This window comes from Tuber melanosporum (genome assembly GCF_000151645.1).
Source record: "Tuber melanosporum whole genome shotgun sequence assembly, scaffold_308, strain Mel28".
NCBI lineage: Eukaryota > Fungi > Ascomycota > Pezizomycetes > Pezizales > Tuberaceae > Tuber > Tuber melanosporum.
This window is the reverse complement of record NW_003298984.1, coordinates 31,209-38,589: the sequence shown is the minus strand read 5'-3', so window position 1 is coordinate 38,589 and position 7,381 is coordinate 31,209.

Below are 7,381 nucleotides of genomic sequence, written 5' to 3'. Positions count from 1 at the left end.
GAGCGATGGCATGCAGAACTCGAAACTAGAGATGGATTTTGGGCACCATATTTTGAGTCGGAATTCGAGAGTAGCGATGAGGAGAATCAAGCTATGGAGTAGGCCCTAAACAACTTTATCTAGTCACCAATCACCATCCGAATACAATAACGATGTCAAACTATGTGGAGCTCAATGTGAGGCAGCGACAACAGGTTGTTGGACTGTTGTTGAACCGCGATGTTATCCAACATGAAGACTATTTCAAAATCCTCTGGATAGATTACTGTCCTGATTACGATCACGCTTGGGTTGATGTACAACGCGAATCTGATATTCGTGACTACTGTGATTTAGATTTCTTTGAGTCTAAGTGTTTCCTTGGAGTTTCCTCTTGTCCCTGGTATGACACTTACGATGAAGAGTTTTTAGCGGAAACTGAAGCTTTTAGTTTCTCAGACTCCGCTTTTGATGATAATTAGGTTTTGTTTGTTTAAACCGTTGTTTTGTTTTGGGGAATGTAACCGGTACGGGTACTTGGTTATTGGTTTTGTTTTATGTTTTGTTTTAAGTATCGCTTTGATACTAGGTTAGTTTTAAGTATCATTTGATACTTGGTTTTGTTTTATGTTTTGTTTTAAGTATCACTTTGATACTTGGTTAGTTTTAAGTATCGTTTGATACTTGGTTTTGTTTTATGTTTTGTTTTAAGTATCGCTTTGATACTTAAGGAGTTTTACCAAAGTGTATCGATTGATACCTTTGATTAGTTTCGTTCATGTTAAGACATGAACAGATTTGTGTATTTAAAGACCACCTGTTTCTACGATAGAAAGGGCAGACTTCGACAGACAGTATATCAATATACTTGGTTGAAAGGTTACTTCTTTGTTCCTCAGTACACCCTCGAAGCCTCCTTTAGTTCTCAGCTCTCGCCTCCTCTCTGGAAGAGCGGGCCACCTGCCAACTATCGTATTTATTACCGTTAACGTGATTAGCACCTTGCGAACACGTTACAATGACCCCCGCAGAGTGCAACTACGATGTTGCAAACAAAGAACTATTAGCAATAGTTCAAGCATGAAAAGAATGGAGAAGATACGTTTCGAACAACGATCATCCTGTCCGAATTCTAACCGACCACAAGAACCTGGTGCCGTTCATGACTACGAAAGAATTGAACGACCACCAGATAAGATGGATGGAACACCTCAGCAAATACAACTTCAAAATCGAATACCGACCAGGCAAAGAAAGTGGAAAGCCAGATGCTTTCACAAGGATTGCAAGCGATGAACCACAAACGAAAGAAGATGAAAGAATCAAACAAAAAACACAAACACTATTACCAAAAACCTGCTCTGAGGCAATGGAGGTTATCCAATTCACATCAACGGAGGAAAGAGGAATCGAGAACGCAAAGGAGAAAGACAAAACAATTCTGACAATAAGAGAAGCCTTGGAGGAAGGAAAAAAAGAGATGAAATGAATTGCTCTAGGTTTATCCCAATGGAAGGACAGAAATATGTGGTACGATGGAAAATAATGGGTCCTGGAAGAAGAGGAGATAAGGACAAATATCATACGACAACACCATGATATCCGAACGGCAGGACATGGGAGAACGTCTAAAATCTCGCAATTCATCAGGAGGTCATTCTATTGGCCAGGACGGCAGGACATGGGAGAACGTCTAAAATCTTGGAATTCATCAGGAGGTCATTCTATTGGCCAGGACGGCAGGACATGGGAGAACGTCTAAAATCTCGGAATTCATCAGGAGGTCATTCTATTGGCCAGGACGGCATGAAGTTGTCAAACGATATGTTAAAAACTGCGACATATGCCAAAGAAGGAAAACGGCTAAACACGCACCATATGGATTACTAAAATCAAACGAAATTCCCGAACAAGCATGGAAAACAATTACTATGTCTTTCATCACGGACCTACTAACATCGGAAAATTGCGATAGCATCCTGGTCGTAGTTGATCGTCTGACCAAAATGAGCCTTTTCATTCCGGTTAGAAAAGATATTAACGCGAGGGATTTTATACAAACCTTCCTTAGAGAGGTCTTCCGACTTCAGGGCCTACCCAAGAATATCATCACCGATTGAGGAACACTATTCACATCGGGACTATCGAAAAAGGTAAGCGGAGAAATGGGAATACAAAACAGAATGAGCACAGCGTTCCACCCACAAACGGATGCACAAATGGAACGGATAAATGTGATACTCGAACAATATTTAAGGGCTTACGTCAATTATCAACAAGATGATTGGTACAAGCTGTTATCAATGGCTGAATTCGCATACAACAATGGAAAGCAAGAAACGATCGTCACAACACCATTTTTCGCGAATTACGGACAACATCCACAAAGTCAGACCACATATCATATGATTAATGATGTGATACTGGAGAAAACGGATATGGGAAAACTACACGAAACCTTATAATATTAGATGAGTCAAGTACAACAATGGCAAAAAGAACAATAGGATAAGCACCAAAGACAGGATCCGAACAAACAACAGGAACATATGGTATGGCTAATATACGCAATATTCAGACGACATGACTATTAAAGAAATTGGACTACAAGAAAATCGGACCCTTCCAGATATTGGAAAAAGTGGGCAGCCGAGCTTATAAACTCGACCTTCCCTCCTCAATGCGAATACACAATACATTCCACATCTCACTCCTCGAATTACACAACGACAATAAGTTTCCTTCATAAAGACTTATTCCTCCCCCTCCAATTGAACTCGACGGAGAACTAGAATACAAGCTCCACGAAATAGTCGATTCCCGCTTCTTCCACGGTCACCTCCAATACCGAGCCAAGTGGACAGGATATTCTCCTGAACACGATAAAACCTGGTACTTCGCACATAACTTCGAAAACGCACAAGATGCCATCTCAACTTTCCACCAGCGATACTTAGGCAAGCCCGGCCCAGGTGACGATCACGTTCAACCAAGACAAAGGAGAGGGAAAGACTCCCGCACCATTGCAGCAACACGAGGTCTGGGGCGATAGCCCCCGCCAAACGACACCCACCAGCCCCGAATACTCATTCATGGGGCCAACTGACGAAGAACTCAAAGAAAGGGAAAGACAAGCACAGCATAATGCCATGTCATGGACGGTCTGCTATGATGACGGTTGCCAAACACATTTTGGCGACAAAGAAGGCTCGGGATGGTTCGCGAGAGAATGTCGAAAGCGTGGTCCACGCCCAGACCACGTCCTAAAGCATTGACAACAATACTTCAGAAAGGGATGCAGGATACACAGGGCACAGAAAATATCTGCGGGATTCTACCCGCAGAAGGATGGAAGCAGAAAAGAGTTAGAAGGAGAAGATGCCAGAATGGCATGGGCCGCGAGGACGCGGTCCAAGGAGGCAGGGGCCCAAAACTCCTCAGCAGACACAGAACCGGATGTCAGGAGCCTACACAGGCAGATCCGGGGACTCCGAGAATAACTGGGCCAAGCCGAGGCCAGAATTTCGGCAAACGACAAAACGATCGCGGAGCTTAGACAGCTGAACGACAATCAGGGGCACACGATCGAGATGGCGAATCTGACTCTGGAATCGATAAGGGTCAGATGGAGGACTGCAGACGAAAAGTTCCACAAGCTGAGAAGGACCATGTGCGCGGCAGGACGGGAACTATTGAAACTGGGAGAAAAGGCCTGATAGGACTCAAGCTTAGGAGGAGGGGAGCTAATGTCACGAACGTGGCTTAGCGAGGAAAGGGTTTTCACATGACGCATAGTTATGAGTCACAGGTATGTTATTGTTTCACACATATGACTCATTCGGGTTATATGATTTGTCATGTGTGGGATTTGTGATGCTTTCGCACATGGCTCAAATATGAGTCATGGGACGAACATAGGGCGAGTGTGCCTTGCGAGTGTACCTTGCGAGTATGCCTTGCGGGTAAGCCTTATGCATATGATTTATGTTTCGCACATATGACTCGGTTGAGTCATATGATTGGTTTATTGCGTTATGATTGGTTTATGAGTTTTTCGCACATGACCTCACTATGAGGTCATGGGGTTTGAACATGTGACCATGTTGGTCACATGATTAGTTTGTTATGATTTTGTTTCGCACATGTGACCACTTTAGGTCACATGACTATGGGCGGAAGAACACTATATAAGGAGGCTGATGCGGCCGAGGAGGATAGGTTCTTCACGCTTTGTTCTAAGTACTTTTCCTACTTATTACTTTAACAAATATAAAACACCTTTACGATCTTTATCTTTACTGTGACGTTATTGTTACGCCAAGGAAGGTTCTTCACGAAGACGAGTTAGAGAAAGCTTACGATAGGCATTCCCGATAGAAGACAAAGGTCTTGTACTATCGGTAACGTAGGCAGAGGCCTAGAGCTATCGTAAGACAAAGGAAGAAAGAGACAGAAACAAGAAGTATCGTTCCCCGTCGCCAAGAACTAACTATCTAGAGAGGGATCGTTACATAAACCTTCATTCAGTATCAATAACTGCCTGTTATCATTGTGATATGCTGTGAATCAAACTCTCTAATTGTTCTACAGGAATTACATACTAAATAGTGCCCAATACTATCTCTAAGTTGGAAATATTGCTGATTTATTCCCAAGTTTCAACCAATTCCATTTCTATTTCTAGCCAGTGTGCTTGAATAAGATTTAAATCTAGTAACTGTACTGGTGACTAAATCTGTTCTATCTTATTAAGTCTCCAGTATTTATTAGCTGTACTATTATAACCTGCTGCACTATTCTAAACTTCTCCAACTCAACTGTATTTCTCGTAACACTTCATGCTAAAATAGTACCCAATGTAGTTCCATAACTGTTTCCACATATAGTGTTGAAACTCTTTTTACTCTATAAGGAATGAAGGTGAGATTTGATTTTAAGGTACTATAAAAGCTATTCAGATCATTTTTGATTCTCTTTCAGATTTAAATGTAGTATTAATACAATCTCTATAACACTCTTTAGTAGCCTTACATATTACCCATAGATGTGACCAAGAGCCAGCTGTAGAGAATCTTGACTTATCAGTCTACAAAACTCTCAGCCAGTTGTCAAATTTCTAGTTTAACCATGCTTGACAACAGGCAACTTGAATAGGTCGATTGGCAGGTTGGATTGCAAATTTCCACTATGGGATGAACTGGTAATATTCCTTACATTGCATATCATGCTTGATAGTAAGTGGACTACATGCATAGTCCATTTCTATACATATCGCATCCTAACTCAATTGACATATCCTTATATCTCGTATTATAAGAGATTCTAATCTGACTATTTCTGCTTCATTGAATATCCAATATCTACCAGTATGTTTATAACTAGATGAAGCTACTAGATTATTGTGCCTGTTGATAGAACTTCTCTTATCTGTTAACAATTATCTTCTTTTTAGATCAGACACAGACTTATACTTATGCTTAGACTTGAACTCTCACAATATATGAAAGAAAAATAAAATAAAACACTCTGTCCTACTTCTTACCATTTGACTCATTTTTCTATCAATTGTTAAATTATCTCTAATTCTTATCTAGCTCTATCCTGCCTCATCCTATAGGATAATTACCTTAATATGTTTATTACATGTATTTCTCAGTGTTAAATGCTTCCCAAAATCTGATTTGGTATACTTTTTTGCTTTATGACCACAGTTACATTTACTGGAAAAAAACAAGAAATCAATGATGGTAAAGATTTATCTGACTTTGATAATTGTAAATGTTTGTCTACCTGTAAAGTTTAATTTATCCTTGTTGAAAAAGCAATTATATTGTTTGTAAGCAAGAGGTTGTACTGAATATTTTATTTGATTCGTATGTTCCACTCTAGTACTTGGCAATCTTGTGGAAAATGGCTAGTGTACTTGTACCACTATACTATAAATACTCTTATACTCAAGTATAGAAATATCAATTGTTTTTTTTTTTCTTTTTTTACAGTTTATTTGTAGCTAACTACTGGAAAATCCATAGCATGCATCCCATAGTATAGCCTAAAAATTCAATAATATAAGAAATTCCATAGTATGAAGATTGTATATTCATGCTTTAAAAACAATATAATATTTTAATATAGGTAATCTCAAGCCTAAACTAGATATCTTCTGCCTCTACTACATGTCTGATAATTGTAATTAATTTCCTATGAAGACCTTAATACTACAAATATTTCTTACTACTTTCTATATCTATTTTCTTCTTTAAAGCTGAAGACTAGGTTATTAATGTTACTTTCTATCTTTCTATTATATTAAGACTCTGTTCTTACCTTCCCTCTTAAGGTCTATCATCTTGAGACCTTCTCCTTAGCTCTTCTCTCTTCTATTATCTCATGATAATGGTTTTTATTCTTGTCCTTCTTGTTCTACAGTCTCGCTTTGTATAATGTTAGATATATGCTAGGGCACTGACCTCTTAGTAGTGAAACTGCATACAGACTCTCATTTATTAAGAAGCTAACATACCTCTTCAGCCCTGTTATAAGTACTGTATATTTTTAATAAGATTGCTAAGAATTATATAGTATGACTATAATATTCTTGTAACAAAACTGTTAGGTAGATACAATCTGTATAAACTCAGACTTGTCTAGGCCAATTGAGATTTATTTTGTAGCTGGAAATCTTTGTCTAGGAAGGCTCAAAGGGTTACTTATTACATTTGTAACTACTAATAGCGAAGGAAAGTAGAATAGAATTGTGTGAACAATATTATACTGCTAAAGTCACTTCTCCGTTGCTTGATGATGTTTCAAATCTTGAGAGGTACTTTGATATTTATATTCCGTATCTGAGTGTTCATGGACTACATCTATCTTTTTACAAATAATGTACTTTTCTAACTATAATGTGCAATATTAGATATTCTCCAAAAGTGCTAATACCAGGAGACCCTGAAAACCATTACACTTTTCTCAATAATTCACTATTTTGCCTTGAGGAACTATACTGTTTCCAATAGCCATTATCTGATCTTTGTAGTTCTTAGACTTTTGGTCTAATTCTCAAGTCAAACTGTATTGGTTCCAATTGTCTCTCTTATTGATGAAATGATCAGCGTCATCTACAGGTTATGTCTGAAGGAGTAGTGTAAATGCAACCCTTTAAATCACTGACTTTAAATTTTCATAACTTCTGATTCAACCAATAAATATCTTCTGGATAACCTTTTACTGATTCATGGGATGTCATTTTACTGGATTGGTAGATAACCTCTCAGTTGGCAACTCCTAGCTTTCCTAGTTAACAGATCCTTTAGTGGTTATCTGGTATAGTTGACAATTCCCAGAACCATATAGCATTCTTTGTCCTAGTTTTAACACTCTGAGCAGTCTATTGGCTCAT